This window comes from Leucoraja erinacea, chromosome 7 (genome assembly GCF_028641065.1).
Source record: "Leucoraja erinacea ecotype New England chromosome 7, Leri_hhj_1, whole genome shotgun sequence".
Lineage (NCBI taxonomy): Eukaryota > Metazoa > Chordata > Chondrichthyes > Rajiformes > Rajidae > Leucoraja > Leucoraja erinaceus.
The window spans coordinates 19,350,160-19,376,891 of record NC_073383.1 but is presented as its reverse complement, the minus strand read 5'-3'; the positions used below and the strand labels follow the sequence as shown (position 1 = coordinate 19,376,891).

At 42.7% G+C, this 26,732-nt stretch overlaps 1 protein-coding gene across 2 annotated transcripts in view; it reads right to left on the bottom strand.

Moving 5' to 3' along the window:
- znf385b (zinc finger protein 385B) overlaps positions 1-24,311 on the bottom strand; it is a 362,216-nt gene extending 337,905 nt beyond the window's left edge. Inside the window, exons 1-2 of one of the 2 annotated variants that reach the window (XM_055637874.1) lie at positions 24,258-24,311; positions 22,862-22,992 (exon numbers count right to left, since the gene is read on the bottom strand). The gene's annotated coding sequence lies outside the window, so the exon portion shown is untranslated. Of the gene's footprint in view, positions 1-22,861; positions 22,995-24,257 lie in introns of those variants that run through there. The other variant, XM_055637873.1, reaches the window with a different exon arrangement.
- Between the last annotated feature and the right edge of the window lie 2,421 nt (positions 24,312-26,732).

The following is a 26,732-nucleotide window of genomic DNA, read 5'->3' as shown; positions in this document are numbered from 1 at the left end:
TGATGATGGAAAGGTCAATAACCATGATGGGCTGGACAACGTCCACCACGTATTGTGGCCCCCTTCATTCTTGGATGCTCAAGATACAGAACCATGCCACGAGGCAACCAGTCAGTATGCTGTCAACAGTAGTCCTGTAGAGGTTTTGTAGATCAGTGCATGTTCCTTTAACCATAGTGACCTCCCCACTACTAACCACTCCCCATAGTTCCCAGTATAATTGTAGTGTCCCCACCTCTAGCTCCAGTGATGACCACGGACAGCTATTGCATAGTGTGAAACAGTAACTTTAATAAACAGTTGTAGTAAAAGACTTTGAGTGGAATAAGTCATTTTACATGGTGTCAGAAGTGGGATACGAACCCACGCCTCCAATTGGAGACCAGAACGCCTCCCCCATAGGCATGGAGGCGGGTGTCACCAGGAAGAACTTTCTCACCAGATCTGATCTGCTTTTATTTCTAAGAGGAAGGATGTAGATCAGTGCATGTTCCTTTAACCATAGTGACCTCCCCACTACTAACCACTCCCCATTGGTCCCAGTATAATTGTAGTGTCCCCACCTCTAGCTCGCTCTCTAGCTCCAGTGATGACCACGGACAGCTATTGCATAGTGTGAAACAGTAACTTTAATAAATAGTTGTAGTAAAAGACTTTGAGTGGAATAAGTCATTTTACATGGTGTCAGAAGTGGGATACGAACCCACGCCTCCAATTGGAGACCAGAACCTGTCATTTTACAGGTTTGATAGAGTATTCGGCAGTATGCTAAATCTCCCCAATCTTCTTAGCAAGTACAGGCATTGATGAGTGCTCTCAGTGATTGCATCAATATGTTGGGCCCAGGGCAGATCTTCAGAGATATGCATGTCCAGGAACTTGAATCTGTTTTCTATCCCCACCGTCGACCCATCGACAAAGACAGGTTCATGGATCCCAAACCACCCCCTCTTGACCTATAGATCTTGCAACAGAAAAAAAAGGTCATTTGGAAGAAGGATACCTTTCCACTATTGACGAGTTCATCATGGGAAATAAAATTAAAGGCAAATAAAGGTTACATACTTATTCAAATGAAATACCAATTGCATGCGTGGCAATTTTATTAAAAATGATCTCCGGAAATCATGAGGATACTTATTCTTTCAAAATATTTCTTTCGTCAGGAAATGAATTCATCACTTCTCATTAATCAACTTAATTCCAAAGACCCAATTTTCAGAGAAAGGAAAATAAATAACACAAACTCTGCTCCTCGTCCTTAATTTGATTACTCACCCTGAACAGCTATTCATCATAACGTTGCAGTGTAGACGCCCCTGTTGTCAGCTGATGTAACGTTGTGTTTGACTGGATGTCCCATGTGATTCATCCCCATCTCAGCACAGACATGGTTTGAATAATTAAAATTTACCAGGACAGGATATTTACCATGAGCCACCTGAGCCCGATCACTGACTCACAGAATGGTAATAGCATGGTAGGAGGCATTTGCTTCACCAAGTTCATGCAGACTCTCCTTACGGATTCTTACCAAGGTATTTTGTTTCAGTGCCACACTACAAGATCCACCCTGGCAGGATATTCCAGCCTCTGAATGTGCACAATGTAGAAAAAGGATTTTTATTCATGTCACTGTTTGACCTTTTATTCTTTGTCCCTAGGTATTAACATTACTACCATTCGGAACAACTTCTCTCTATCTCACTCTGTCCATTTCCTCCATGATTTTTAGATAACATCACATTTCCTTTCAATGTCCTTTCCAAGATCAGCAAGACCAATTTCTCCAGTGCATCTGCACGTAAAGTTGCTCATCTTTGGAATAATTTCACTAAATCTCTTCTCCACCCTCTCTGATGCTTCCTCGCCTTTCCCTGGAGAAATGGACACAATACTCCAGCTGTGTATATATATTTATTATAAAGATTTTCCACAATTGCTTTTGTCTCCTGCAACTTTCAAAGAACGATACACATACATCCAAATCTGCATTCTACAATTTGATTTGTAGATCATGCCAAATTTGTCTTTTCTGATTCGTCCAACCTATGTAACACTTCACGCCATTAAATTTCAACCACCACTTATGTGCACATTGCACCGGCCTCTCGTATTCTTGAAATCTATCCAGTAACCTCTTCAGAGTTCACAATTCAAGTTTGGAATCATCTGGACATTTGAAAACTGTGCTCTCTGTATTAAGTAAAGTCACCAATATATCAAGACAGGCATTGATCCCAATACTGACTTCTGAGGATCCATTGAACTGTTTGTTCACTTTCTTGACTACTAATCTGTTTCCTCTTGCTATGTTTCTTTCCACCATGCTAAATTAGTTTTCTTCCCTGTCTGGACCTTATGATGTCCATTCTTTGTCACCTTATCTAAAATAAATAGACATATTTCTCTTCAAAAAATCTTTCCTGGCATTGTTCTAATCAACCGACACTTGTGCAGCCCTGAGGTTTAAACTGACTGCCCAGTAGTTATTGTGTTTATCCATGCAGAGCATTTTAACCAGAGGAGTAACATATGTCATTTTCCCATCCTTGGGCACAACCCCAGATCATTGGAAGATCATTGCAAGGGACTCTCCAATTTCCTCCCTTTCTTAGACGGCAACCTATGATGCAACCATCAGAACCAGGTGAATGTTTCACTAAGTGAGCTAGTCTTGAGCATAAAAAACAAAACTTGCTGGAAACCAGCAATACTTCAAGATGCATCTGAAAATCTGAGTTGACCTTGCATATAATTGGCCATGTTTGAATAAAAATAGGTGATCTGGAAAAGCCATCAACCTAACTTTACTTTCCCTACAAATTGTGCCTGATCTACTGCATTTTTCCAAGATTTCATTTTATTTTATTACAGATTTCCAGCACCCTCAAAGTATTTAACAAAAGCAGCAGCATGGTTGTTTTCCCCTCCTCTATCTATTCTCATGAATCTCCCTCTACTTACAAATCATCCAGACAAATCTTCTGTGATTCCTCACATTCCACAGCCAGCATCACTCAATCTTACTTGGTCTCCACTCTATCACAGGTCTTCATTCCCTCCCACCTCTATATTACCATCCCTACCTCTCTGCAATTTATGTCTGTTCACATTCTGACCTTTCCTGGTCCTGATGGAAGCTCATTGACTGAATCCGAGTATTTCCAGCACCTACTTGCTGTTCATATTTTGGATTTGTCCAATCTGCATTATTTTAACTTTTCACTGAGCCTTTCTAATATGCCCCTAGAATAATTTTTACCCAGACCTCAATTAATCTTCTTTCCATAATCCAATTTTTTTAAATTCTCCTCACATTCTCATGCACTCCCCCCAAATTCTACCAATCACTATGGGCAGTTTACAATGGCTAATTAACCTAGTAAACCACACATCTTTGGGAGGTGAGAGAAGACTGGAGTACCACACTGTCATAGAGAAAACATGCAAACTCCACGCAGGCAGCACCAGAGGTTAGAATTGAACATGGGTCTCCAGCACAGTGAGGAAGCAACTTTATTAGCTGTGGTTCTATAGCACAGCATTCTTCCTTGAAGAAGGCCAACACAAAGTTCATTCAGTTCCTCTCTGCTTGCTTTAGGTCTGTGGCCAGCTTCACCTCTGCTCTAAGAATGTTTATAAGTTGGCTGTAGTTATTTCTCATGCTCCCTCTCATTTTGCCTCACTTGTCTCCCCAATTACTTATCTCTGTTGTACAGATTAGTTCAACTCGGATGACAACGTTACAGCTCAACCCCCTCCCATAGCAAAGGCAATGTTTAGCTTGGCACCATTTCTATATTGAGATGGTCTGAATGATTGGTGACAATAGTTAATCTCCATCATAATGCAAAGCAGCCCACAGATGGTTTGAATGAAGAGAAACACCCTTGTGCATCAATCAGAATTTGTCCTTTCCATTGATGAGAATCCACTTCAGTGTGTAATTGCCAAAACAAAATATACTAAGATCAGAAATTTGATGATTAAAGGTCTCTTTGTTTTTTCAGTGGAATTGTGTATTTTTTTCAGATTTGAAAACTATTGCCTCATAACAAAACATCCTCCTTAATAACTGGCTTGGGACCAGGAAAAAAAACTTAACGGATGAATGATTATTTGGGGAAAGATTCTATTAATTTTACTGATGAGTTTAATTTCGAATCACTATCTCCAGTGTTGACAACATAGACTTAACCGAGTACTATTCTCGTAATGTTGGAGGTCCATTTACTTCTGCTGATTTTAGGATACTGCTTTCCTTTAAGTAAGCTCTTTTTATTCAAACGTCCAAAGAGCTGTTCAATGCAATTATTATGGTTTAAAGGCATAGACCAACAATTACCCTCACCTGCTACTGAACCCTTCATTAGATTTTATCATCTTTAGAGTTTACTATTTTACTGTTCTCGGCCGCTCCTTCAACAGTACCCCAAGAAAAAATATAAATGCTCATTCCAAAAATCTACTACTGATGTTTGATTGTAAAAGGACTGTTAACCTACCAATGCTGTTCCTTCCAAACAGCACTGGTTCCTGTTCCAGTGATTTAAACTTTCCAGCTTCTCGTTTATTTCCCTCCATTATACCACCCCCACCTCCAACAACCCCAACTTACTTCTTCCAACTTGAAATACTTACCACAAATTCCCCTTTCCTCAGTTTCCTTTCCCAAAAGATTAAGACATGGCTACGGAAATAAACGCCATGGAATTCCTTCCTAAACCCTTATGTCATTTGTCTCCTGGAGTACTCTCTCTCAGCTCTCTCTGGTTTAATGGTCTTATTTATTATGCTTCTGGCGATTTTACATTGACAAAACTTAATGGACATATAAATGCATGCTTACATGTTTACTACTACCAATGCAACAGCCATAACCGTCACCAGCTGCAGACATATGAAGATAGAATGAAATCATAAAGCAGCTATCAAGAAGGCTGTAATCTATCATCTTTTAATAGGTATAATTAATGCTCGCCTCTGAATTACTCAGTAAATATACATACACACACACACACACACACACACACACTGAACTTTTTTTTCTCTCATTTATCATATTGTTTACAGTATACTATGTTTACATATTCTGTGTGTTGAAGTAAGAATTTCATTGTTTTATCCGGGAATCATGACACTACTGACTTGAACATTCGTTGCTCGAGACTTACATAAAAGCATATTTTTAAATATTCTAGTTGGTATAATACGAGTTGAGGTTTAAAGAAATATCTACATTATAGTGGAGAAATCGGATACTCGGGAAATTTCAAAATCTCTGCAGGGAACTCCCACTTGTGCCTCAACTCTCACCAGAGCACCGCTGATCAGCACAGTAATGAGGTGTAGTTTAATCAACTATGTCCCCACAGGGGGGGGGGGGAATAAAACGAAGTGGTTATTGAAACCTAATTAAACCAATAGTTAAATCTTTGCTTTGAATTGGCCTTTCGATTGACTGGGTACTCGAACAAGTCCATAAAAATGTTGATGGAATTACACAAAATAAAAAGATGGTGGAAATGAAGTTGAAGGGCACAGTGCTGTTGCAAGCTGAACATTATTTAGGTCTTCAATTCATTGACATTTATTTAATTTTGGCAATCCTTTGCTATTTAAATCAACAGCGGTGTGGCAAAGCAGATAATCTGAAATATAGATTAAAATCAAGACTGGGACCTGGATGAAGAGTTCAGTCACAAGTTCAACTCATAACACCTACAGAATTAATGTCAGCAGATAGTGAAATGTTGCATTCTTGAAAAAAAATGAATCTCCATAATGATGACCACAAAAATACTATAGAACCCACGATTTGGTGAGTTGGGGCTGGAGAGGGAGGGGAAACGATTGTGGAATCTGCTATCCTTCCCCAGTCTGAGCTAGAGTCATTTCTTGTAGTAATTAGATTGGCTCTTAAATGTAGCCTGAAATTTCCGAGCAAGGCTCTCAGTTGTCTATAACTGCTACGTTAAAGCGGGAAAAAAGTAAAATTGGATAAAACCACCCAGTATTGATCAAGGAATTACATTTGGACACCATGTCATTCCTAGCCCAATCAACTCTGCAAAGACTCCCAATGACCAGGTTTTAAAATGCAAGAGCAATCCCGATAACCTGTCAAACAACAAATTGATATAGAATCATATCCCAGGGATGACATGCTAAACCCCTATTCCATCTCATCAAAAGCACGGGGAATTCTCATTGTTTGAACAACTTTAGAAGCATCACTAATAATAGCAGGAACACAGAATGTACTTTGCGGGGAATATCCATGACTAAAAGTGGCTGGCTATCATTACCACCAAGTTGGCACAAAACTATAATACAAAGTCACTAGACTGAGTCTCTGACAGGTAGTGAACATAATAAATCAACTTACTTACCCTGTCCTTGCCAATCTACCGATGACAAACGCATATTTCCATAGCCATAATGGTAGATGTGACCACTGTATGGGCCTCTCAGAGATAAAGGACACCCTCCATCACTTTGTGCAGCAGACAACTGTCCAACACAGGTACAACAGCTCTGAAGGGCAATGGTGAAAAGAAAAGGGCGGCCAAGGTGGCACAGCAGTAGAGTTGCTGCCTTACAGTGCTTGCAGCTCCGGAGACCCAAGTTCAATCCTGACTACGGGTGCTGTCTGTATGGAGTTTGTACGTTCTCCCTGTAACCAATTAGATTTTTCTCAGAAATCTTTGTTTCCTCCCACACTCCAAAGACGTATGGGTATGTAGGTTAATTGGCTTGGTGCATGTGTAAATTGTCACTCATGTCTGTGGGATAGTGTTAGTGTGGGGATCGCTGGCCAGTGCGGACTCGGTGGGCCGAAGGGCCTGTTTCCGCGTTGTATCTCTAAATTAAACTAAACTATGGACCATTAGCAGCAGCAGATATGTACCGAGACACCATCGGTAACTGCACCTACGGAAAGAGGGAATTAGGCATCGTTTCGGGCCGAAATCTGTCTGAAGAAGGGTTTCTTAAGAAACATTGCCTATTTCCTTCGCTCCATAGCTGCACCCGCTGAGTTTCTCCAGCACTTTTGTCTACCTTCGATTTTCCAGCATCTGCCGTTCCTTCTTAAACACCACAGGAAACCTCATGGCCCAGCATATGCCTCACTCTTTCATTATAAAGTCAAAAGATAAACTCGAGTTCAATGAGTACAGAAGAGCTGTGAGGAGCTGCACCAAGCAGGCCTTAAACTGAGATGTCCACATGATGCAGATGCCATACATACATGCAAAGCAGCAAAGACAGATTACAATAAACAGAGCCAATTGGAGCAAATGATTCAGAGCCTATCCTCAGTATCAACAAAGATTGGGTCTCGCACAAGAATGCTCAAGGCAAGGCTGAAGAGTTTTCTTCGACATTCCACCAGAAATGCTAAGCATTTTTTCCTAAATTTCCCACGAAAGCATCCTCGTTAGTATAGTGGTTTGTATCCACTCCTAGCATGCTGAGAACTGCGGTTTAATTCCGCCCCCCCAGGGAGTTCTAAATTATTTGGGGGGGCATGAAGGTGCAGCGGTAGAGTTGCTGCCTTACAGCGCCAGAGACCTGGGTTCAATCCTGTTTGCGGGTGCTGTCGGTATGGGGTTTGAACGTTCTTCCCGTAACTGCGTGGGTTTTCCCCAGGTGTTCCGGTATTCTCCCACATTCCAACGGTGTATTGGTTTGTGTAGGTTGGTAAAAACAAATGTAATTGTCCCTTGTGTGTAGGATAGGGCTAGTGTATGGGAATCGCTGGTCAGTCGATGTGGACTGAAGGCCCTGTTTCCACGCTGTATCTCCAATCTCTAAACTAAACTAAAACTAAAAACTGGAAATGCCCTGGCTCCAGCACAAGGCTACAGAACACTACAGACCTACACTCCAGTCTCACTGCATCTCCAGCCAAGTGGTTTGGACTTTAGAGATACAATGCCGAAACAGGCCCTTCAGCCCAACGAGTTTGCACCAACCAGTGGTCACCCGTACTGGCACTATCTTACACACTAGGGACAATTTATAATCATACCAAAGCAAATTAACCCACAAACCTCTACATCTTTGGGATGCGAGAAGAAACCGTAGCACCCAGAGAAAACACACTTGGTCATAGGGAGAATGTACAAACTCCATAAAGACAGCATCCATTGTCAGGATGAAACTCGGGTGCCCGGCGAAGTAAGGCAACAATTCTACCACTGCGCCACTGTGTCGCCATGTTCTGGTACGGTTATAATCCTGGCATATTCCTGACAAGACGCAATATTGCCCAGATATTTCCTGTTCACAAAAAGCAGGAAAGATTCAACGTAGCTATTTATCACCCACTGCTATTAATCTTCAACAAGGTGATGAAAACTGTCATCAGTGACATCAATGTTTGCTTGTATGTTTTAGTGCATCTTTAGTTTTGTATTATGTAGGGGTGGGGTGAGAAAGTTTATTTAATCTCTTTCCTCGACGGGGATGTGACTTTTTCCGTATCGTATCTCCGTCCGCGCTGCGGCCTAATATCGTGGAGCTTGCGATCCCTTTGTCAGGGATCGACTCCGGGAGTTCCAACCGCGGGACCCTGCGGACTTAACATCGTGGAGCTTGCTTGGTTAGGGATCTACTTCAGGAGCTCCAACTACAGGAGCTTCGATCGCCCCGACGCGGGAGCTTCAATTGCCGGCTGCGGGAGCATCCATCGCCCCAACTGTAGATGGTTCGACTGCCCCGACCATGGGAGAAAAGGAGGGAAGAAGATAATATGTTATTGCCTTCCATCACAGTGGACTGTGGTGGATGTTTATGTTATTTTTTATGTAGTGTGTCTTGGTTGCTTTTTTGCTATGACTGTATGGCAAATCAAATTCCTTGTGGTTTTACATATTTGGCTAATACATTAATTACAATTACAATGTTATCAAGCAGCACTTGCCAGGATCACATATTGGTGACCCAAACTAGTGTCCAAGTTCACACATGAATAAATGTTGAAGCAAACAGTGACAACTGCATCAAAAGACACTTGCTCCATGAGATACATTTACAATTCAAAGTAATATACAAAAACGCAGCTAAAGGTTCCAATTGTAGATTAATACTGAAGATATGTCAGACCCGACCGACCCAAAAATACGTCTCAACCCGAAACGTCGCCTATTCCTTCACTCCATAGATGCTGCCTCACCCGCTGCGTTTCTCCAGCATTTTTGTCTACCTTTGATTTTTCCAAACATCTGCAGTTCTTCCTTAAACTAAATATTAAAATAATTCTGTTGTAGAACATGTGATAATATTTAACAAATATACTCCCATCTTTACAATTCAAATAAGTACACAAAATGCTAAGTGATGAGCCAAGATTCGTTAGATAAATTTGCTAGTTAGTCATGATGCTAATCTTTATTTTAATATATTAGTGCTGATAATAACCTACTAGAATTCCACCCCTCACAGGGAGGCTCATTATCACCTGCTATGCCAATGCCTCTCACTGATATAAATAGAACAAGAGTACATTAAATTCTCAGCTATCTATTTTAATAGCAGCCCTCGTTATGTTCCAAGAATACCAGTGAAGCAGTATTTCAAATCAGGGAGCCAGATTTCTGGGCACTTGTTATCCAATAAGCCTTTATTAAAAAAGTGTTCATGGATTGTTTATCAGCTATTTTGGTTAAACATTTCTGATATTCAAAACACTTACGCCAATCCACATCTCCAAGACAAATTGAGTCGCACTTTCTTAGTGGTAGGAGAAATCTAAAAAAATGTTTGATCTGTTTACTAGTCATGGTGCTTATATGGGACAGATTTATAAGCTTGGAGATTCATTTTCTAATGCAGGTTTCCAAGTAATCTTTCGGCATGCATGACCACACATCATTTTCATTGAGTTCCATTAAAACTGTGCTTGACACGACATCCACTCAGATTCCACAGAGGACAGAGCAAATTAAGGATACGGGCATGTAGAATACTATTAAGCATTAATTGGTACTAATCAATTACATCACATCAATTACATCCAACTACTAACAGTGAAAGCCTTGCTTCCCAAAAGAGCTTGGGAAATTTCTGGTGATGAGGAAATGGTAATTTGCAGTGTGATTCCTGTGGGCACAAAAGCAGAAGTACATTACTAAAACAGGGTTGAAATAGGTTGTACAATATAATATTCACAGTGATGACACTGCTCTCAATTTCCATTCAATTAAATAATTCAAAACATTCTGTAATTTTGAATGTGGAGCAGGTTGGCGTTGCACCTTTATTTTGGGTGCAAGGCCAAATTTTTCACACGCTTTGGAGAATGCGATGATATTTTGTTCAGCCACCGAGTGTGTGTGAATGCATCTTTTTCATTCTGCAGCCCAACCACAGCTTTGAATTAGATCTAAAAGTGTGGTTCCATACCCACAGGCGTTGAAGTGAAATATTGCAGCAAGAAAGTCTGAGAGAAATTTTGGAACAACAACACATCCATGTTTGGTACTGGTCTATCATGGTCAATGCTTCTTCATTGTCACGTATGGACTGCAGAGTGAAATTCATTTTTGCATAGCTTACACGCACAAGTCGCCATATTTTGGTGACATTTACACAATAAAAAGTCCAAAGTCCAGCCCACATTCTGGTTGTACTAGAGTGCCCCTGATCCAAATAAGCCCCCTGGCTGCTGCAGGGCCTCATCCGTCGCCATTGGCGTCCCTCTCCTCGCCCGACTGCTGCTGTGTCCCAGGGGCACTTCCTCAAGATTCAAGATAGATTTAATTGTCGCGTGTGCCTGATGGCACAGTGAAATGAATTTCCATACAGCCATACAATAAAAACCAACAGGACACAACACACTATAGGGTTTGACATAAAACATCCCCACACAGCAGAATCAAAGTTCCCCACTGTGTGGGAAGGCACCAAAGTCAGTCTTCTTCCTCCACTATTCCCCGTGGTCAGGGCCTCCCCAAGCCCTCCGCTGTTGCCGCTACGGGCGGACCGATGTTCAGGACCGCATGCCGGGGTGTTGTAAGTCCGACGTCGGGGCTGCGGGACGTCCTCAGCGGCGTGGACACAGAGTCGGCCCCCTCCTACCGGAGTCTGCGGCTTCCAAAGTCCGCAGGCCGCGCCGGGTGGAGACTGCTGCAGCCAACCTGAAGGTGTTGGGGGTAATACCTTGGTCCCTCTCCTACCAGCTCATTCCTCTCATCCATCGTCACCAGCAGCTTCCACCTCCTCGACTCTCTGGTCCTCGACCTCGGGGCCAAGTTTAGCGGCTTCCAAGCTTCCCCTGCAAGCAGACAGCGGCCCCTCCGGGTCCCTCTTCATGGCTGTGAGCAGGCCTGTCACCGCGCACTATCCTTCCGCCACAGCGCATCCTAGGAACCTATTATAGACCCATTGGTGCACAATAAAATGGAAACTAATTACTGTGCGTAGCCAAATTTGAAGAGGGAATTCTGCAGTGTGCCCTGATTTATTTAATGCCCTGATGGTTGGTGCTGCTGCTGCTCCTTGCATTTTTCGTGGATTTGTCAACATCTGTTCTTTAGATCCCTGGTGGAACTTTGCCTTCAGGTACATGTAAAGACATTTCTTTACCCTCAAGAAAATATCAAAGCTTCCTATCTAATAAAGTCATATGTTTGTGGTAAATTATCTCCTTGTTCTCTTGATCATTACCAAATAAGCCCTGATGAACCAAGAGTTTCATTGTAGGAGAATACAGCTCCTGTGGCTGTAATTTGACCATCTATGAGGCATTTCGGGTCGAGACCCTTCTTCAGACTGAAGAGGGGTCTCGACCCGAAACGTCACCCATTCCTTCTCTCCAGATATGCGGCCTATCCCACTGAATTGCTCCAGCATTCTATCTGAGATGTAAACCAGCATCTGCAGTTCCTTCCTGCACATCTACGAGGCATGCCTTCGCAGTGTTCTTCAGATCCTTAAAATAGTTCTTCTTCCAGCAATGCTTCTGTTACTGCAGCTGATTTGTGGCCTCGATGATGGTGATAGACAATAGACAATAGGTGCAGGAGTAGGCCATTCGGCCCTTCGAGCAGCACCACCATTCACTGTGATCATGGCTGATCATCCACAATCAGTACCCCGTTCCTGCCTTCTCCCCATATCCCCCGACTCTGCTATCTTTAAGAGCGCTATCTAACTGGGGACAACAGCAGTGGCCAGCCCAGCTGCTATTGGAGTCCGTCATAATATTAGTTAATGTTGTGTGCCTCCCCTGACCACCTCCTACCAATGTATATCATCACATAGATGCGAGTGCTTACATCAGCGTGTGTCTCAACATCTTCTGCTTGTCCAATTGGTGAAAGAATATGTTCCACATACAAGACTATGCTCCCAGCATTTTATCAATAGAAGGACCACACTGAAAACCTTGGCTCAGTCAACCTACCTGATCTCCCAGTTACTAAACGCTTTCATTCCCCTTCCCATACTGACCTTTCTGTCCTCGGCCTCCTCCATTGTCAGAGTGAGGCTAAACACAAATTGGAGGAACAGCATCTCATATTTTGCTTGGGCAACTTACAACCCAGTGGTATGAATATTGATGCCTCTCACTTCAAGTAACCCCTACATACACTCTCTCTCCATCGCTCCCCCACCCAAGTCACACCAGCTTCTCATTCTCACCCAGCAAACAGCTAACAATGGCCTGTATCCTTTATCATCGTTACCTTTTTCGCATATCTTTCATTCATTGTTCTATATCTCTCTCGACATCATCGTCTATATCTCCCATATCCCTTTACCGCGATTTTCGTTCTGAAGAATCTCGACTCAAAACATCACCCATTCCTTCTCTCCAGAGATGCTGCCCTTCCCACTGAGTTACTCCAGCTTTTTGTCGCTCTCTTCTGTTTAAACCAGCTTCTGCAGTTCCTTCCTGCACATAGCTTTCCTCAGACCCTTCTTGCCAATCATACCTTATTAGAGAGTTGCTTTCCTTTCACTCTGAACAGTGAAGTAATCCAGGAGAAGTCATCCAGCTTCTAGCCGTGGGCACAGTGTGGACATCCCATCGCGGAGCTTGGGATCCCTTGCCGGGGATCGCCGGAGAAGAACTCCGACCGTCGGCCTGCGGCCTGTAACATCGTGAATCCCCGGTCTTCTCTATAACATAGTGAAGCGGCTGATTCGGGACCTCCAAGCCGCGGAGTGTCCGTCTGTCCCGACGTCGGAGTTTCGAGCAACGAGAGGGCCTGTACATCAGGCCTTCCATGGCGGCGACTGCGGAGGGTTCATGGCCCCAACCACGGATGAACAAAGGAGGAGGACTGACTGAAAGTTATGGCCTTCCACCACAGTGAAGCATATTGATTCCACCGTGGCGGATGTTCATTTTGTATTCTATCGTATATTGTGCTCTTTTGTTTGTATGACTGCATGGTAAATCAAACTCCACTGTACCTTCAACGGTGCATGTGGCAATAAATGTGAGAATCAGATTGTCCACAATAATATGGGCTCATTATCATAGCATGTGCACCTTGTTAATCTCTTGCACACTGGGCACACCGATGATGCACACAAGGATGTCACACTGATGGACAGAGACAGATGCTTATTTCACATGCCTAGACAGTTCGTTCCTCTTCATAAAATAGGATGACGAATAAAATAACAAAGAGCACGTGTAGGATAGAAATAATTCATTTATTCTGTTTATAAATGAATTATAATTCATTAATTCATTTATTTACGTAAACAAAACACTTCCCATGTTTGTGACACTGAGCTTATTCCACTTATATCATCCAACTTCTTTGTTTAATTAACATGCCATCCAATGCATCAATGGTATTCTCCACAACCCAATGCTCCATATTCTTACTCTGAAGGATCTTTACTCTAAGGCGACAGATAGCACATGGTATTCTCCTCCACAACCCAATGCTCCATATTCTTACTCTGAAGGATCTTTACTTTTACATTCAGTTGGATCGCCAGTTTTAAGTCCTGCTAGATTTTTTGGTCATTACCGGAAGCTTTATAGCCCAAAGCTTTCGTCTCAACCCCAGAAGTAGAAACATTTTCTCTGTATAAACTCTTTCATAATTTCAAAGAATCCTCTCGTCATTCTTGTTTATGGTCTTTCCCCGAGAACAGCTGTCACTAACCCAACATTGAAACACTTTGCAACCTTTGCTGATTTCTGTTCCACTGTATCCAAGTTTCTGAGTTAGTTCATAAACATTCCTCTTAAGGGCCTGTCCCACGAGCATGCGACTGCATGCGGCAAGCGCGACCAAACCAGAAACGGGGGTCACGCGGAGGTCGAGTGATCCCCGTACAGGGCCGGTCCCACCAGCATGCGCCTGCATGCGGCGAGCGCGACCAAACCAGAAGCAGGGACCGCGCGGAGGTCGAGTGAATGACATGAAGTTCGAGCGACGTCCGCGGGAAGTTTGCGAGTGACATACAGCGTCGAGTCGGTGTGTACGGCGTCGAGACGGTGCGCACACCTCAATGTGGCTGTGGGCCGGCAGGCCGTTGCCACATGGAATTTTTGAACACTGTCAGTTTTCCGGAGCCCCGCGCGATGTCGGGACCAGCTCTGCACAACTCCATACGGCTCCGGCAATCGAAGTGGGACCGGCCCCGCGAGGCCGTATGGCTCAAGCGGCCTCATTAGGCCGCGCTTGCCGCATGCAGTCGCATACTCGTGGGACAGGCCCTTAAGTACGCAATGCCCAATGAATGATTGTTTTAAAACTGTAGTCCAAGATCACTCTATCCATTGATGCACCTTCTCAACAGTGAACCAATTGCACCAATGGTGATGGTTTGGCACCAGACTGGTTGCTCGTTACCTGCAAAGTGGATTGATTTCATGACATCACGACTTAAAATACTAAACAAAGCAACTGGAAATTAAATTAAAAAGATGCTTTCTCACAGCCATCATGCACAAATTCAGAGATTTCTATTTTTAAAATAGAGTGCACAAACGTGGAAAGTTGCCCCAGGAAAAGTAAAGCTGTAGAATTAACCAAGGTGATTCAGAAGAAATAGATTATTTCATTTTTTCTAAGATGGAATGCCCCAACTATGCACACTAAAAATCTTGTCAACAGATGTGGTGAAAACAAGTAAAGGGTTCTTGTGTCTCAGGGTTGTAAAACAGTTCCCTGGAAACTGGTTTTCGTATCTCATGCCACTGTGAAGAAAGTGTTTGAATTTCACGAGAGTACTACAAATTCTGTTTTAATTAAGAAATGTTGATGTTAAATTTGGTGAAGGGTTATTATAGTTCTCCAATACTACCAATAGCAACACACATTGTTAAAAGAAAACTTGTACAACATTAGAAGTCATTGGATATTGGGGACATTTTGTAATCTTAGTAAAAGCCCAAAATAATATGCATTTTTGCAAAGAACAAGTTCCATGCAAGCTTTTTCCTGGATATAGTTAATGTCCTATTTTGTACACAATCCCCGTGTTAAAACCAGGAATAAAAACATTTCTTTGTAATTAAAATGTCTTCAAGGGAACTAGAGCATTTGCTTGATGCAATGATAAATGTTTAAACATCATCCATGTAATACAAGGAGATTCCGTTTTTGCGTCATAGAGTCATAGAATGATACAGTGTGGAAACAGCCCCTTCAGCCCAACTCGCCCACACTGGCCAACATGTCCCAGCTACACTAATCCCACGCCTGCTTTTGGTCCATATCCCTCCAAACCTACCCGATCCATGTACCTATCTAACTGTTTCTTAAAGATTGGTATTGTCCCAGCCTCAACTACCTCCTCTGGCAGCTTGTTCCATACATCATCACCCTTTGTGTGAAAAAGTTACCCCTCAGATTCCTATTAAATCGTTTCCCTTTCCCCTTAAACCTATATCCTCTGGTCCTCGATTCACGTACTCTGGGCAAGAGGCTCTGTGCATCTACCTGATCAATACTCATGATTTTTATACACCTCTATAAGATCACCCCTCATCCTCCTGCACTCCAAGGAATAGAGTCCCAGCCTACTAAACCTGTGCCTATAGCTTAGATCCCTCTAGCCCTGGCAACATCCTTGTAAATCTTCTCTGCACCCTTTCCAGCTTGACAACATCTTTCCTCTAACATGGTGCCCAGAACTGAACGCAATACTCCAAATGCGACTTCACCAATGTCTTATACAACTTCAACATAACCTCCCATCCGCAAAGTCAACTCGACATTTTTAGAATTGTTAGGAATGATGTTACTTAATTCTGATGAGGCAACATGCACCTATTTTTGAACTCTAACGTATAATGATTCCATTTTTGAACAGCCACAAGCAAATATATAGTTATTTCATTTCCACTGCAAAATGATGAACAAATATAGTGAATAAGGAAAAATGAAATCCACGCACTAACAAAAACACCAAAAATGTAATTGAACCCGAGGGAATCAACTGCAGATATTTTTTACAGCAAAGATAGACACAAAATACTGGAGTAACAGCGGTTCAGGCAGCATCTCTGGAGGAATGGAAGAGGTGACATTTCAGGTCAAGACCCTTCTTCTTCATCTGAAGAAGGATCTCGACCGAAAACGTTACCTATTCCTTTTCACCAGAGACGCTGCCTGACCCACTAAGGTACTCCAACATTTTGCGTCTATCCTGAAGGAAACAATGTTTAATGAAAACCTCAAAGATTCAGTTTTGCTGCAAATTATTTGTTGTTGCATTTTTAAACAGCCATACTTTGTTGCTGGTAAAACTTAGATGTACAAATTATACTGTAAATGTTGTAAAGTAATGTGAGCTATATTAAAATGTGGTTGTGATATCAAATTTTGGAAGCAAAATAATACCAAAAAAGATTAGAAATAAAACAAATGACTTCTTTTGGCTGTCTGAGCAGTCATTCAACTTTCAGAATAGTAATTCGATTGAAAGACGAATCTCATTACAAACTAGAGGTGTATTTCAGGAGCACCAATAATGAGAACCATGCATCTTGTAAAATAGGTGGTCAAATGTGCTGGTGGACGATGAACAGTCACAAAAATCATAAAAAGGAACTATTTAATTTATGCTAAACATGCCATAAAAAGGCAAAGAAAACCCATTTCTGGGGAAATTTCATTCAATATCAGAAGGGTCATGCTAAATTTGTAAAGAAATCTACTTGGATGCAGATTAACTACTGCAGATATTTATAATCTCTATATTATAGTCCATCATAGAGTCATATATTACAGAAACAGGTCACGATGACCGTGCCAATCAATTGCCTGATCTACACTTTATATGATGACACAGATGCAAAAAGATTTGCAGAGGATACAAGGAATGAGAGGTTACAGTTAGCAGGAGATATTAAATAGGTCAAAGAATGCTTTGGCACAAGCCCTTAGAAGCAACGATAGGTAAATTGGAAAGAGCATAATGTATTTCCATTTGTAAAGTGCATGACAATAGTTCAAGTCAATCCAACAGGGGAATCAGGAGAACCTGCCCAATCACCAGAATGTGTAGGAAAGAACTGCAGATGCTGGTTTAAATCAAAGATAGACACAAAATGCTGGAGTAACTCAGCGGGACAGGCAGCTTCTCTCTGGAGAGATGCTGCCTGTCCCGCTGAGTTACTCCAGCATTTTGTGTCTATCTTCAATCACTAGAATGTGCAGGCTTCTGCGGGTATATCAATGATGAATAGTGCAAATGCATTTGAAGAGAAGAAAAATACACAAGAGATAGAATAGAATAGTGACCTAATTAAATTAGTGGGAGGGTTTTTTTTACAACGTATGAATCAGTGGATTTATACAAGCTGCTGTTGCATTCCATATAATTCTTTTCAATTTCAACATTAATAGAATGACGATCATCCATAGCTACATAAAGTTTGAGATAACAGCTATATGACTCAGACATGAAAGTTGCAAATAACAAAATTTCCTGCTGATGAAATTTGAAACAAAACACTCTGCTTAAATCGTACCTTAGTAATAAACAGTTGTGGGATCATCTATGCGTTGACTTGGTAAATAATAATGTGAATGTCTTGTTAGATCAAATATGAAGAATACCCTCAGAGTGCATCATATCACTTCAGAGAATAAAATGATAAATAGCCTTCCCCGAGATGAAAAAAGTTATTTGCAGAAATTGGGAATCCATCCCCACTTCTCTTTATTTTCACCAAACTAAATTACTGATATACCATGCACGCAGTTCAAATACATTTAGAAAATCTTGTGAAAAAATATAAATGAAACCTTGACAGCTGTGCCCTAATCCATGAATGTCAGGAGTGTTTTCCACATCATCTTTCCACTGGTGATCCTAATAATTGAGTAGGCTTCTAACACCTTGGTGAGGAATGGAACATGTCTAACATTTCATAAACGTTACAATCATAAGACTGAACTCATTACTGCATGGCTTCTTTCGAATGGCTGTGTGTAAAACAGTTGCTGTCAATACCCATTAATTCAGGGCGCACCCCTGCCTCCTTCTAGTTAATTGCTTCAATCCAGATCTCCTGCACCTCTTTCAGGCACATTTATTTATGTTTATGTTTTATCCCACTCTATATTCAGTTGTCTTTCTTCAATCACATACACTTCAATGATTTTAACTACAATTGATTTCTCTTCAAGTGGGGAAACCTCATTTATTGATTCCATCAGTAGAGGTTTTTTTCTCCCCAAACACAAAATCTTCAATGGTTGCAATGCAAATCTTTTCTAATCAACTTACTTTTTTATCTTCAATACTTTGAGGGTAGCAGCGCTAATAGAGCCACTGCCTCGATCGTGACCTCAGGCATTGGCTGTGTTGTTTGAATGTCCTCCCTGTGGCTACGTGCATTTCCACCACTTGGTTTCCTGGTTCCTAGCATAAATATATTTTTCAGCTTCCTGGTTTCCTCCCACATCCCAAAGATGTGCATGTTGGCAGCTTAATTGGCCACAATAACTGTCACAGGGATGCAATTAAATGGTGGAATCTGGGGAGTGTTGATGAGAGTAAAAAAAATGGGATTCATGTAAGACTGGAGTAAATGGTTCGTGGTTGATGGTTATTGTGGCCAAAGTGGGCCGAACAGTCCGTTTCTGTGCTATATCTTTCACCTTTTCATTCAAGGGAACCATGCTACATCTTTCACTGCTAGAGCATCCATTAGGAAATAAGGTTTTAAATTAACGTTAATCCATTTTTCATAGAACATTGACAGTACTGCACAACAGTCCCTTCGGCCCACAAAGTCTGTGCTGAACATTTGCTCTTAATAAATCATTAAATCTTAATAAGTCTTAAGAGAAGGGGGGCAATTACAATGTGGTGGATGCAGGGGTGGGTTGCATCTTCCACACCATCTGGGCAGAATTACCACAAATGAATGGAATGGAATACTTTATTGTCACGTGACAAGTCACAGTGACATTCTCTGCCTACGTACCCAAGGTATGCAAAGTCGCCACATAAATGGCACTGACAAAGTTACAAAGTATCCCCACCAGCTCCTCCTTAGTCTGCCGTCCCCGTCCCCCCGCCCCCTCCCTCAAGGCGGTCGGTCCCTCTACTCCGGGTCCATTGTTCTTCCTCCTCCCCCCCCCATGGTGGTTCCTCCGCACCCTCATTCAAGATTCAAGATCCAAGAGAGTTTATTGTCATGTGTCCCAGATAGGACAATGAAATTCTTGCTTTGCTTCAGCACAACAGAATTATAGTAGGCATGAATACGGAACAGATCAGTGTGTCCATATACCATTGTATAAATATATACACACATGAATAAATAAAACGGATAAAGTGCAAATCAACAGATAATGGGCTATTAATGTTCAGAGTTTTGTTTGAGTTGAGTTCATTAGCCGGAGGGCTGTGGGGAAGTAGCTATTCCTGAACCTGGACGTTGCGCAGAGACCCAGTTCTGTGAGTTTGGTAACCAGTTTGGAGGGGATGATTGTGTTAAATGCCGAGCTGTAATCAATGAATAACAGCCTGACATATGAGTTTTTGTTGTCCAAGTGGTCCAGAGCAGAGTGGAGAGCCAGTGAGATCGCATCCACCATTGATCTGTTGTGGCGGTAAGCGAACTGTAGTGGGTCCAAGTTTTTGTCGAGGTAGGAGTTGATTTGCGCCATGATCAACCTCTCAAAGAACTTCATCACCACCGACGTTAGTGCCACTGGTCGATAGTCGTTGAGGCACGTCACTTTTTAAAGCAGGTGGGAACCTCAGACCTCAAAAGTGAGAGGTTGAAAATGTCCGTAAAAACTCCAGCAAGTTGGTCTGCACAGGTTTCTAGAACACGACCGGGTATACCATCAGGTCCAGTCGCTTTTCGATGGTTCACCCCTCTGAAGGATTTTCTGACGCCAGCCTCTGTGACTGTGACTGAAATACCATCACAGCGAATGGGGGCTCAAGAAGGCACATCAGTGTTCTCCCTATCAAAGCGTGCATAAAACGCATTGAGTTTGTCAGGGAGTGATGCTACGCCAACATACGAGCTCAACAAGCGCCGACTGTGGGTTGAACAGCGAGGCTCGAATATTTTGTTACATTTTGTCATAAACCTATCTGTGCTTCATTAAGAATCGAACATGCTGGAAATACCGTATGCCGGTCAATGTCTAAGGAGACAGAAACCAAGTTAACATTTTGGTTTGATGATCTTGTATCATTGACTCAGTTTATCTCCCTCTATGGATGGTCTATTTTCAGTTTATATTTCATTCTTGGAGCATTCTGCTGTGTTCTTGCTGCCCTCTGTTCAATTTATCTTGCCTATATTGTAACTACAATGTTATTGCTCCGTGGGAGACCCATCAAACAAGAACTCATCAAATTGGGTAGGGTTTAGAAATTTGTAGGACAAGTCGGGAATTCTAAGCCTGGAGGATAAGCTGCTGAATGGTGAATCAATTGAAAGCATCGGTGCTGAAGATGCAAACATAAGAAGATGGAGATATCTCAGGAGTCATAGGGATGGAGGGGATTGCAGAGACAGTGAGGGATGGAGAGCAAAAATGAATTGAAAACAAGAATAAGAATTGTAAAAACCAGTTGTTGATCATTCGAGAATGAAACGCAGTTGCAAGATTCATTTCTGAGTTTTGGACATAGAACAGTACAGCATAAGAACAGGCTCTTCAGTTGCTAATTACTATGATGCCAAGACCAAGTCTTACCTATCAGTGTATAATCCATATCCCTCCATTCCCTGCATATCCATATGCCAATCCAAAAGCATCTCAAAAGCAAAATATTGTACCTACCTCAACCAGCAATCCTGGCAGCATGTTCCACTCAACACCCTCCAAGTAAAACAAGTTGCCCCGCACATCACCTTGACACTTTGGCCCTCTCACCGTAAAACTATGCCCTCGAGTATTTCATTTTTTCATCTTGGGACAACGGTTCTGACCGTCTGCCTTATCTATGCTCTCATAATTTTATACACTTCTATCAGGAATCAGGAACATATAAGATTGTTAAGGGCCTGGATACACTAGAGGCAGGCAACATCTTCCCGGTGTTGGGGGAGTCCAGGGGCTACTGTTTAAGATTAAGGAGTAAGCCATTTAGAACGGAGACGAGGAAACACTTTTTCTCACAGAGTGGTGAGTCTGCAGAATTCTCTGCCTCAGAGGGCGGTGGAGGCCGGTTCTCTGGATGCTTTCAAGAGAGAGCTAGATAGGGCTCTTAAAAATAGCGGAGTCAGGGGATATGTCGAGAAGGCAGGAACGGGGTACTGATTGGGGATGATCAGCCATGATTACAATGAATGGCGGTGCTGGCTTGAAGGGCCAAATGGCCTACTCCTGCACCTATTGTCTATAATCTCTGCAACCTCCAGGCTGCAACCACCTTCAAGGTGGAGATCAGTCTGGTTCCACCCAGGCCAATTGCCAGGGAGACTGATGGTGTCAGAGAATAGGGAACAGAGTTGTTCCTGAGATTGTGTAGGGTGATATACAAATTATTTTTCTACACTATTTGAGAGACGTACATTTATGATTGTGCAGTATCAGATTTTGGATAAGACATTGAACAATTTAGATACCGCAGAGGAAAGGAGAGAAAGAGCTCTTGCTCTTCAAACTATATTACAGAGTGGAGACCTATTTCATTGATGTTGTTGTGGACAGCATCTATCATGAGAAACAGGGGGGGAACAACACAGATCTTTGATCGGGGAAGGGAATGCAGTGAGGGGGGTGGGGGGTGGTTACCAGAGGTGACTATGTGAGAGTGGGAGGGAACCATGACACTGATTTCTAGGTTATTCCTGCTTGGGTAAGACTGACATTAGATGGGTGAAGTCCCATCTAGCTGGAGGATGACAGCGTTGGAAGAAGATAAGTGTGCTTTACCATGCCAAGGACAGCAGCCAGTCAGTCATTGAAGCAGGGTAATATTTTGCAACTTTAAAAGGAACCATTTTGATATTGAACAAGAGAATTGAAGCATCGCGATCCATGAAAGATTTCACGATTTCAAATCCTTTGAGGGCAGGGTCATTGAACGCGACTATTAATTTTTAAGAACAAGCCTCGCATTTATTTTTCACAACAGATTAAACTATATTTACGAGTGCACTTCCGACTGCCTTTCTCTTCCATCCAAAGTTCACCAGCAGGTATGTGATGGATCGGGTGGTCTCCATCTGTGCCATACATTTCTGTGATTATACAAAATAAATCAACCTGCACTTCCCTCCCTTTGCCAGCATCCTCACAGCTGCTGATGTCAGGACTAATCACTCACACTCTCCTGCTCTAAGCCATTCCTTCCGGACACGAAAACAAACATCATCCAAAAATATGATACAATCTCAAAATGTTAACGTCAGGTCAACAGCAACTGTTTACCCGGTCTCACCTACCTTACAGTTCACTCTTCACAACCTGGTTGGAGTCGTACGCCCATGATTTAATCTTCTATCTTTGAGCCTCAATGGCAAGATGGGATATTGGCAACTTTATCCAAAAATCAACTTGATCCTGGTCAAGCCATCTGAGGAAAACACAAGGGGAAGTGTTGAAGCTCCAATTGGTGGGAAGCAAAGTAGCCAGACTGATTCATTAAACTAAGTAGTTTGAGCCACGCAACCATTCACCGACTGATGTCAAACCCAACTGACCACCCTTTTCCCTCAATGACGAGCTGAACACTTCAGATGTGCTGGTGGGTCTGGATAAGGTAGTGTTTAGAAAATTGTTTCATTCGTCAATTCATAGCCAGAGAAAGGCAACTAAAACGCCGTTTCCCTTGTGCTTAATAACTGTGCTAAATCTGGACCCAAGTCAGAAGATTACACATTTAAAACAGCTAACGTGATGTGACGGGAACCTGCAACAGCAGCAAACGGTTGCTTCAAATTGCATTCATATCCCACGTTGGATTACAATCAATGGGGGTGGCTTAAACGATTTAAAAACAAATTAAAGAAAGATTAATAGTTCTACTGGAGTTCATTGTAACCAAATGAGAAATGCCCCTTTCACTAGCTAACGAGTAAATTCGGAAAAAAAGTATTATATTGTCAGAATAAAGAGAAATGTAATTTCAGTTTACAAATTCACACTGTAACACAACTACAACTCAGTATTATTTTCTTTCCAACTTTAATCCTCTCCAGTTACCCCAACCCCAATTTTTTGTGCCGAGCTCCCTTGATTTCTGAACGCGTTAACATCCAATATTTGCTGAATGGGTCGCACCAATGTGCTTAGTTCAACAAATCCCCGCTAAACAAATGAAGAAGTCTTCGCGCTTTGCACGTCAAAGCTTCTCCCTCAACTTCCATTTTAGCCAAAAAATATCCCGTTATCTGTGAGATCCTCCAGCTTAAACAAAAAAGACAAGGGAGGGAAAGAATATAGGTCACACCGTCTGAGTGGTCGGTGATTAAAAATAAAATCACAGCATCTTTCTGTCATTGAAAGTTTAGTCCTTATTTCCCAATAACTGTTACATCGTTGAACGAATGAGATTTAAATATTAACCCCAGATTAGGATAACGGTGGCTAAAATTAAAATCCTGATCCCAGCTCGCCACGTGTCCTTCCTGCAATGAGTTAGAATATATATTTTTAGAGATGTTACGGTCACAAAAGGGATAAAACTCTTCTAATTGACAACAAATGTAAACTACTCCCAGCTCCGATTTAAAGGTCCATCTGTCCAGTTCACAATCACAGCCATCCTGTTCGCAGCTTCCATCTAAAAATAATAAGTAGAGCAGCCTTAAAGACGTTCGCCGGCAATAAATGACTCACAGAATGGGAGCTGTGCATCCAGCCTGGTGCACACAGCCAGGAGCTTCACCTCCTCCTACACACACACACACACACGGCGACCCACACCTCGCCGCCCCTCCGCGCTGCAGCTCAACCCAACACGCGGAGCAAGACGCACCTACTCTCCACCCCATCCCATCCCCACGCTGCTTGGCCGCCCCCACCCCGACACTCCCGATCCTGACTCCCGTCTCCACTTTACTGCGATTTCCTCGCAACCCGATACATTCCGACAGCAGCCCGCCGCACGCCTGCGCACTGGGACGCTCCTGCTCACCTGGAGAGCGCAGGAAACAACTGCAGAAGCTGGTTCACGCCGACCATGGACACAACGTGCTGGAGTAACTCAGCGGGTCAGGTAGCATCTCTGGAGAGAAGGAATGGGTGACGTTAAGAGTCTGAAGAAGGGTCTCGACCCGAAATGTCACGCATTCCTTCTCTCCAGTGATGCTGCCTGGAGTTACTCCAGTATTTTGCTTCTGTCTTGTGCTCACCTGGAAGCTGGTGCGCCCCAGTTCACGGTGCGCTCGCTTCTTGTTGGCGGACCCGACTGTTCAGTCGTCTACCACGCAAGTGATTTCCTTGCAACCTGGTTGCTTGCATGCAAATTAATCCATATTATGGAATATAATTGTTTTTTAAATTGCCGGGGACAGCATGCGTGGAAAGAGGAACAGTTTTAAAGTGAAGAGTGAAGAAAGCGAATGGTATGTTAGCATTCATAGCAAAAGGATTTGAGTATAGGAGCAGGGAGGTTCTACTGCAGTTGGACAGAGTCTTGGTGAGACCACACCTGGAGTATTGTGTACAGTTTTGGTCTCCAAATCTGAGGAAGGACATTATTGCCACAGAGGGAGTGCAGAGAAGGTTCACCAGACTGATTCCTGGGATGTCAGGACTTCATATGAAGAAAGACTGGATAGACTCGGCTTATACTCGCTAGAATTTAGGAGATTGATGGGGGATCTTATAGAAACTTACAAAATTCTTAAGGGGTTGGACAGGCTAGATGCAGGAAGAATGTTCCCGATGTTGGGGAAGTCCAGGACAAAGGGTCACAGTTTAAGGATAAGGGGGAAATCCTCTAAGACCGAGATGAGAAAAACATTTTTCACACAGAGAGTGGTGAATCTCTGGAACTCTCCGCCACAGAAGGTAGTTGAGGCCAGTTCATTGGCTATATTTAAGAGGGAGTTAGATGTGGCCCTTGTGGCTAAAGGGATCAGGGGGTATGGAGAGAAGGCAGGCGGTGCAGGCTCGAAGGGCCGAATGGCCTACTCCTGCACCTATTTTCTATGTATCTATGTATGTAATGTTCAAAGATAGGCACAACGTGCTGGAGTCACTCAGCCAGTCAGGCAGCAAGCATCTCTGGAGAAAAGGAACAGGTGGCGTTTCGGGTCTGAAGAAGGGTCCCGACCCGAACCGTCACCTATCCATGTTCTCCAGAGATGCTGCCTGCCCTGCTGAGTTACTCCAGCACTTTGTGTCTATCTTTGGTATAAATCAGCATCTCCAGTTCTTTCTTTCTAAGTTTTAATGTTCAGCTTGTGGACCGGGCGTCAGAGCTGGGAAAAGTAGGAAATCAAACCAGTTGTAGGGAAGGAGGAGGAGAGGAGGGAACAAAGAGAATACAGATAGTGGAGGTCAAGACAGGTTGAATGGCATAAGTGGCAAGTGGTGGTGGACGGGAATGATCATCGCTAACTCTCCCTGTCCTGGTGAGTATTTCCAGCATTTTCTGTTTTTTAAACGCCCAGTTTCCCAAATCTCCAATTATTTGTGTTTTAATTAATATCTAGTGGTTGTATTAGATTGCAGATGCAACAACGATATTGGAGCAATTGAAGTCATTATGGAATGGTGACAATCCCAAAAGAACGGGATTATCAACCCATCAAGTCTATCTGTGTGCAACCGCAGTGTGCTGTGATCATCCGTTCTGCTGAGCCAGGCACTCTGTACAGAACTGCACAGAACCGAGGAGCAAACATTGGCCAGGGGACTTGGGATGTCTCCGCTGTTCTAATGTTATGGCGTATCGTGCTTCGGTGAGAAAGCAGACACGGTAATTTGCCACGTCCGACGATGCAGTATCACTGCTGACAACGAACAACCTGGGACAACCTGGGACAGCCTGGCTTACACTTCCAATCCGAAAATGCGAATAGCTAGAGATTCACAGATTGTTGGACAGACCTATTTAACCGGAATTCCAACAATAACCGGGTAAGAAGAGTGAGGCAGTTGATCAGAACACGGCTATTTAATTAAGACCACCCCACCCCTCCAAATACACAATTTCTATGTCAATCGACGAGGGAAAGTGTGTTTATACGGTTGCTACACTGCCCGCATAAGAATAAATTCGAAAAAGTTTTGTCTCACTCTCGCACCGTGGAGAATTTGAAAATAAAAGTTGAAAGAAATCAGAGCTAAATCATGGGGACATTG